Raw genomic sequence first — 9,218 nt, 5'->3', positions numbered from 1 at the left:
CATTGCCTCCAGTGAAACTGTCTGGTTTCACTGCCGCTCAGCGAGGAAGAATAACAAAAACCTTCATTTCTGGAGACACGTCCTCCAGGCTGACGGGACCGACGTGGGACATGATGTCCGTCATCGGCAGCATCATGATGTGGGATGTTTTCACTGCAGGAGCAACTGGTGCACTTCCTGAAACAGATGCATCATTAGGGAAAAACATTATGCAGAAGCGTTGAAGCAACGTCTGAAGACATCAGCGGGAAGTAAAGTTTTGGGTTAAAAACGACCCACAGTAAGTAAAAGTCTATGTCCTTCACAAAGTTCTGCCCTGAACCCTACTGACAAACTGAGAGCATATCTAAAACCATGTGTGACCCGGTTCCACCGGTTCTGTCCAGATGAACGGACCAGAACTCCAGTTAACTGCTGGGAGAAGCTGGAGGAAAGAAACTCAACAGGTTCGACCCAATAAAACCAGATTCTGAGCAAATTCATGCAAATTCAAGAAGAGTTACAACAAAAATCCCTACAAAATGTTCTCTGCAGGTTTTCTGTTTTTGGCAAACAGAAATAAAACAGTCGGTGAGAAGAAAACGGTCGAATCTTTGCATTCAGTGTATGTAAACTTCTGGTTTTAGCTCCAAGTCTCTGTTTTGGTCTCATTCGACCAAAAGACATTTTCTGTCTTCTTGAAGCAAACAACAAACTTCTTTTCACTTTCTTTCAACAGCAGCTTTTCAAAATGCTTCATTGAAATGAAAACAAACAACATAAAACATGGCACAGCAAATAAATAATAATAATAATTGTTAGGCAGCTACAGTAAATTATAAGTTCCCACAGAAACAAATGAGAAAATACCAGACAAACAATAAAAACATTTCAATATTCTGGAAAGCTGAAGCACCTGAAAACATTAACCAAAAAACAAATAAACAGTTAATTTATTGTTAAATCTAAAAGTAAATACAGTAATGACGAACATAAAACAAATTAAATGTATTTTGTATATTATACCAGGATTACGTCTCCTAAGTCATGCTAGTTTTTGAACATAATTATAAAAATGAAGCTGAAAACCTTATAAAGAAACATTTTTATTTCAACTCATTTGATGCTCAGAATCAGAAACATGTGCAGAACCCAGAGAGCCGCTTTGCTCACCGTTTGGCACAACGTCTCCTGTCAGGAATATTTACTGTCCCCAGCGTGGAACCACATAAAACTCATTTTATTTAGAGTTTCACTGTAAAACCGAACAAAGAGTCACATTAACTCTGTGAAACCAACAAGCCTCAGAGCTCAGAAGCTAGAAAAGATTTTTATAAATGTAAAATAAATAAAGATGTTACTGTGAGATGATCTGGATCCTGGACTCTTTGCAGAGGAAGAAACGCCCATAAATAAAATATAATTTCAGTTTTTTCTTTTCAGTGACATGTTGCTCTGGTATCAGTTGTTTTACAGTAAAAACTGTTGAGATCACAGCATGTCACACATCACTGCAGCTTTTAGAGCTTTTACCGTATCATTTAAAGTCATTAAAGCATCTTAATTTAACCAAATGAGTTTTTAATATTTCTAATGAAAAATGTGTCATTATTATTATTATTTGTAAAATTATTTCATCATACATATCAGTAATATCAAATAAGTTATAATATGTATTTTTTTTTAAATTAAATAATTAGTTATTCACTTACATACATTAGAAATGATTAAAATAATGATGAAAAGTTTTATTCCATGAGCTGGAAAGTTTGATTGTCATTCAGGCTTTTTCAGGTTCAATCAATCAATCAATCAATCAATCAATCAATCAATCAATCAATCAATCAATCAATCAATCAATCAATCAATCAATCAATCAATCAATCAAATTTTATTTGTACAGCACATTTCAGCAGCAAGGCATTTCAAAGTGCTTTACATAATTAAAATAAAAACAGAAATAATCAGTGAGAAAGAGAGAGATTAAAAAAATAAAAATAAAAAAACAAAAAAACATTACATCATTAAAACGTCGAAAAGAAAGAAGAAGAAATTAAAAACATCCATCCATCCATTTTCTTCCGCCCTTTCCCGGGTCGGGTCGCGGGGGCAGCAGCTTCAGAAGGGAGGCCCAGACTTCCCTCCCCAGCCACTTCCAGCTCCTCCAGGAACCCCAAGGCGTTCCCATAGAGAGACATCGTCCCTCCAGCGTGTCCTGGGTCTTCCCCGAGGCCTCCTCCCGGTGGGACGTGCCCGGAACACCTCACCAGGGAGGCGTCCAGGAGGCATCCTGACCAGATGCCCGAGCCACCTCAACTGGATCCTCTCGACGTGGAGGAGCAGCGGCTCTACTCTGAGTCCCTCCCGGATGACCGAGCTTCTCTCTCTAAGGGAGAGCCCAGCCACCCTGCGGAGGAGGAAACCCATTTCGGCCGCTTGTACCCGTGATCTAAAAACATTAAAAACATTAAAGACATAAAAACATGGAAGACATCAAAACTCACTCTAACCCTAATTTAGCCATAAGCAACTCTAAACAGGTGAGTTTTAAGTTGAGATTTAAAAGCTCTCAGTGTTTCAGCTGTTTTGAGAGTTTCTGGTTTATGCTTGAGACGTGTCATCACATTCCTCCGGTTCCTCCGGACAGAAATCCTGCCAACACATAAATAATAAAGACTCGTGGAGCTTTTTACACCAAGTGGGAGATTCATGTGGAATATGGACGTTTAATGAAGCGCAGCCTTGAAAAGCGTGGAGATGAAAATTTAATGTGAAAAAGCCTGGAGAGAGAGTGTGTATGATTTTATGCATTTTATCTTGAGAAGACTATGCTTTTCAAAAAAATGTATTTTAGAGAGTAATTTATTATTCGTGCAGCTTGTTCAGGGGCTAAAACATCTGGAAGGCAGACAAACACTGGAGATCGGGATAGTCTGCACACTGTCCCAATTAGACAAATAAATAAATAAATAAATAAATAAATAAATACTATTAGCCGAACACTGCCTCACAGAAACAAACTGACTGTTTGACCAGCTTTACCAAAAACATCAATAATTCACGGAGTGGAGCTGAATTATTTGTCTCATCATGATCCATTTTATCCAGCAGTTTGATGTTTTTTAGAACTAACTGACAAAATCTTAACAACCCAGATTGCTGTCGAACTGGTGCTGATTGTGGTACACTTAATAAAAAGTATAGATGACGTATTAGTATCGATTTAGTTCCAATCACTTAGCTGTAACCTGTAGTAACCCCCACCATCCACCAGATGTCAGTATTTAACCACGTTAAGTGGAATCTGACTCATTTCTTGCAGCCCCTGCAATAAGATAAACTACTATACGTCCACAAATAATTTATCTCATTAATTAACCAACAAAACCTTTCATTTAAAAATGCATTTTGATAAATTAGAGAACTGTCTCCATATCTGAGTTCTTCCAGAGGTGATTTTTTATTTTTTTGCTCAGCGATCCATCAGTTTCTTGGCAGCTAGAGTTTTGGAGATACCATCAGCTTCACCCAGTCTGGATGGTCGCCACTTCACAGCCTGCTACTGCAGCTTTTCCACAGGCCATCTGTCATCGCTGTGCTCCTCTATTGTACGCTGCTGCTTTCAGGCCAAACCCATTTTATGATCCATTCTCCTATGTTTTTAAAGTGATAGTGTATTTTCTGCCTGGCTGAGCCCTGGTGACCACGTTGTTAGCTTGAACCGCATTGCTTTCTGTCAGAGTGTTTGTCAGGGACACGGAGCAAAGCCATGCTGTGATTAACTGCATTACAGCAGAAAACGGCTGAAAGGTGATTTTCTGGGATGGTCTTCGTCCGAATCACAGCCAAGATTCTCGCTGTGGAAACTGAGAAAACTCTGGGTTTTACAGTGAATGCATGTTTACCAGAGTTTGACGAAGGGATGGCGTTTTTACATTTTTGGTTTGACACAGATACGTACAACAAAAATAACATCATCATCATCATCATCATCATCCATGGTTTCATCTGTCTGTTGTTACAAAACGGGTCATTGGGTCGGGATTCAAACCCAGAACCGTTTTTCTGCGGCGCTGCTCAGATTGAATTCCACCTAAAAACATTCAGATTTCCAGTTTTAGGAAGCCCTGGTCATTCATTAGCATTAACTGCTACATGCTTAGCATTGAGATGCTAGTTTAGGCTAGCATAGCTTCTCTGACAGGCTAACTCTCTTTAGCACAACCAGAACACAAGTTTTTTTTTTTTCCAGGGTCCAATCAGATCGTTTAGAAACAGAAATCAACTCCCAGAGGAAAAGAGAAGTGACCTTGTCGTCCATCGCTGTTAGCGGATGAAGCCGTTGCATCAGATTTATTCCACAAGCATGGAAATGGAAAGTTTCCCAGTTATGTAAAAAAGACATTAATGTGTTGAAATAGTTGAGTTAACGTTCCTGTCTTAATATTTTCTGTCATGTTAGATGGAAATGTTTCTTTGAGGACGTCTGTGAAGAGGAAGAGGTGATAAAAATGGCGTTATATTGTTTTTTATGGACCAGTTCTGAGCAGTTCTGGTGGGTTTTTGGGTGTTTGAGGTGAGTTTGATGGAGCAACAAGAGTGAAATATGAGCAAAACGCCATGAAGCTCCTCACATCCTGCTAGCATGACGAGGTTCAGGTGCAGCTGGCTTGGCCCCGCCCCTCAACAGGTGGCAATCAGCTGCTGGGCTGAAAAAGAACTCAAACAAAACTCCAGAACCTCAGAACCGCGGCACCACCAGCCTAAACCAAACAGCATTTCTTAGTGAATCAGTGCAAGAACATGAAGCTGACATGCAGCGTGAGTCAGCTGCAGCAGGGTGAGTCTTGTATTTCCCAAACAGAGCCACATATTTACACTGAGGAGAAGCATCAGCTGCTCAGAGGCACCGAGACCAACCAGCTGCTCTCGGATCAGTTTCCGCTCTCCAGGACCAGAACAGCAACACAGAGGAAATGTCACAGCTCCGCCTGGGACCCAAACCGGCCTCATCAAGTATCCTTCACATCCAGACACAAAGGAATTCCTTCAGATCATTACATGGAAAATAAACTCTGATTATACAAAAAAAATACAAGTAAAATACATTAAATAGTTTGGTGGAGTCACTAATTATTGGAATAGTTTTGGAACAGGCCAATTTACTTTAATAATGTTCTTGTGTGTCTTAAATGTCGATTATTAATCATCAGTAAAATAGTTGGAGTCTAAAGAGCCTGATTATTTTTCTGCAGCTGGAAGAAGCCGGAGTACCTGGAGAGAATCCGCACATGAACACGGAGAACATGGAGAACAAACTCCATGAAGAGAGAGAAGATAAATGTGATCAGTTTATTTATATTCAGTTCTGTTCATTTATTTCTATGGAGAAAATTCACAGCAAATGTCTGGAGGAACAGATCCAGTCCAGCTGATGCAAGTTGTCATTAAACTCATTAATAAAAATGAGTTTAAAACGTTTCCACCTCACGAACCCAGCAGAGCATTTACTCCTCCTGGATGCAGCAACAGGCAATCGCTTGATTTTACAGCAGTTCCTCATATTGAGCCTATTATTGAGCCTCCTATTCCTCCTCTTCCGCATATTGAGCATGCATGTGGCGACAGTGGAGAGGAAAAACTCCCTTTAACAGGTAAAAACATCCAGCAGAACCAGAACCTGGGTCAGAATCAGGGCCTCCATGACCGACTGGAGGTTTGAGAAGAAGAAACAGAAAAACTGAACCAGGAGAACTTTCTATGTTCATGAAAAGTAAACAGTTCATTTGTTAACTCAGCTGATTTGCTCTTCCAGGAAGGAATCTCAGCCAATCAGAACGCCAGACAGGTGCAGCGTCTACTGGGACGAGAAAACAAAACTCAAAGGTCCAGTTTCCAGCGAAGTTTCAGTCTGTTGTGTCTTTCTGAGATGAATGGAAATGACTCAGAGAAACGGATCGATCCGTTTCTGGAGGAAAACGGGGAGCAGAGGCCTCACACTCAGTTCTGACGGACTGCTCATATCCTGCTCTGTATCCCTGACGCGCCATCAGTCACGCTGCTGACCTTTCACCTGGAGACCGACTCTGTTACAGTAAATATCACCCCCCTAAAACAGGTTCTTTAAAACAACTAACATCACTTTCATTCTTTAAATTGTGGAAACAGAAGATGATTTAACTGATACTCCAAATGGTTATTTTTGGTAAGAACTCAAAAAGCTGTTTCACAAAGTGACCCGCACCATTATTTTATTTAACTTCATGACAAATCATCGGTTAGACCTCAAAAACAAGTGAGCCATGCAGCGTTCCCGCATGCACAGAGGCTGTTTTGATTGAACTTGTGTTGCATGAGAGGCTGAAGTTTTTCCAGTCACTGTTTAAACTTCCTTCCAGTAAAACGCTGCATTCTGCATGCAGGAGAGCCTTGCTGTCATCTGTGTGCAGGATTTCCTTCGTTAGTCATGTTCGCTGGAAAGCTTTCTGAATCTGGGAGGTTTTACTGAAAGCCGCATTTATAAAATGAATCTGAATGGTTTTTATTCACCATCAATTTCTGATTAAATCTGGATCTGTCTTCAGTTCTACAGTTTAATCTTTAAAATTATTAACAATAAACCACAAGAACATTGTGGCAAACTCTAAAATACATTAAATGAAATGTATTATTAAGCTGCAATGCTACAAGAATAAAGAGGCACGAAGTTGAAATAATACCAGAATAAATCTATTACATTATAATGGAAAAAAAGTTACATTTTTTATTGTAATTGAATGACTTTATTCTGGTAGTTTAGCTTTTTATTTAACCGTTTCGTAATTTAAATATGCTGAGCTCTTAGTCTGGCTGCAACACTCCGTCATATTTCCAAGTACAGAATATTTAATCCCACAGACACTGACCTCATCGCTCTGCTGTGAGATCCAGCCTGAGTCTGTCTGGGCCTCATTTCATTACAAACACTTAATTCAGTACCAACAAGTCAAACTACTTTAGACCAATTACTCAGTGACACAACTGCTGCTAACAACATTAGCCAACGCCTGCAGCTGCCGCCGCCCGGATCCCCTGAAAACACAAAGTTCCCTCTTCTTACGTCATGTTTTCATCTTCTCAGTCATTCCTAGTTATAATAACAATGTTGCAGTTGCATTCAGCTAAAATCAGAAGGTTTGGGGCAGCATTTATGCTAAACTAAAGTAATAATAATTGAATATTATTCAATTATCAGAATATTATTCAATTATCAGAACTTTGAAGGCTCGAACAACAATGAAAATAATGTGCATTTCTGGTGTTGGTGTGAAGATCTGGAATAAACTCTCTAAAGAGCTGAAGCAAAGTCCAAGCATGAGATATTTTAAGAAAGGTCTCAAAATAGTTATTATTCAAAGGTATAAGGAAGAACAAGGGGGAAAATCCTGGCTGGGAATTAAAACTCTAAGTATGATTTCATCAAGTGGGTGCAGGTCTGTGCAGGTGTGGGTAAATGTATAAAGGTATGTAAATAGTTGTGTATTTAGTATATAAGCAGATGGGTGTGTATATGGGTGTATGTATGTATATGTGTATAGGTGTATGTATATGTGAATATGTATATATGTATGTGTACAAATGTGTATGTGTGTGTATGCAGTACTTTCATTAGGCTGAGGAAATATTACTACAATTATTATTTCATTTTGTCAGGAAGGATATTGGAAACTGAAAATAATGTGATAAATTACAGCTGGAAAAGGGGTTATGATTATATAAGTTATACTTCTTCATACTCCTTTTCAGACTCATAATCACCGATGTGATGTGTCTTCAAGAAATTTATTATGTACTTTGTGTTTGTTCTACACTGCCGGTGAAAGGTTTGTCTGAAATAAATTACTAAATTACAAATTACAAAAATTACAAATTACAAATTACAAATATTGTGTCATATGCTTGTCATGTTTGCATGGAAATCTCAGATTGGCATCAGCTTCTTTAATTTCAGTGAAGCAGTAAGAAAACACCAACGTGAACATCTGACAGGCTGGGGAAAATATTACAAGCTGCAAAATTAAATGAAGAAACCAAAACAATCAGAGATTAGATTATTTTAATTTAATCCCAATAGTTACTCAAACAAGGAAAACACCATGATGTGAAAACAGATCCTCCATCTTCATCCATGTCCTGGTTGAAGGGGGAACTAATAAAATGTGCACAAGCCCCTGGGGAATGATTTGCCTGCGCACACCTGCCGGGAGAGGGAAATGGCAGAGGAAAGCATTGAACCGTCATATTTCACTCCTTTAAAATGTTTTAATTTTACACAATTATTATTTAAATATCTTAATTAAATACTGAAAAGTTCATAAGTTTACTTTTTCACAGAAAATAGAAAATAATCTACATTCAAAATAATAAAAACAAACTGAAATTAAAACTGAGACGATGTTTTTTCTTGTTTTATGGACCATAATTGTGTCTGAATAAATAGGATTGATTGATTGATTGATTGATTGATTGATTGATTGATTGATTTTTAACTGCCCATGCATGAAATATGAACATATCAGTGGCTCAAAGGGATAAATGTTTATATGTTGTGCAGCTTTGTGTGAGAATCTTCTGCTGTTTGGGGATCATGGGGTGGAAAGTTAGAGTCGCTGCTCTGCACCGTGAATAAATTCATTTATTTCCTGAAAACGTTGCAATATTTTCTCTCCCTGAACATAAATCTGCAGAGGTGAGGAAGAAAAGAGAAATGAAAAGTTTCTAAATGTGTTAAAAAGGATGAATGATGTCATGAAGCTGCTAACAGAGAAGCTAACTCCAACCAGACAAAGCAGGCAGGACTGATGGAGGAACATGCAGCTTTTTATTATTAGATTTTATCATCAAAAGGTTTTGATTCAGTTTTTGTTGGCCTCTGATGCAGCTACATGATTTAAGTTCATTTATTAAAGCAAACTGCTGCTCCTGAAGCTCCTTCATTTTCTCTCGCAGTTCTTTGTAGAATAAACATGATCGTTTCTGCAGCCGATTGTTTTCCAGGTTTTGTGATATTCTGCAGTAATCTTCCTCTGCTGTGCTGAACTCAGTTACATTTCTTCCAAAACCTGATAGTCACAAAGCCTGATAGTCTCATTACTCTTAATTAGTCCTAATTAGTCTTAATTAAGATGAATGTGGCTTCTCTTGTCTGCATCCTCCATCCCTCTTTTTGATCCAGTTTTTCTTTCTCTGTCTATTTTCCT

This window comes from Poecilia reticulata, chromosome 6, assembly GCF_904066995.2.
Source record: "Poecilia reticulata chromosome 6, P_reticulata-male-v2, whole genome shotgun sequence".
NCBI classification, from domain to species: Eukaryota; Metazoa; Chordata; class Actinopteri; order Cyprinodontiformes; family Poeciliidae; genus Poecilia; species Poecilia reticulata.
This window is presented reverse-complemented; position numbering follows the sequence as displayed.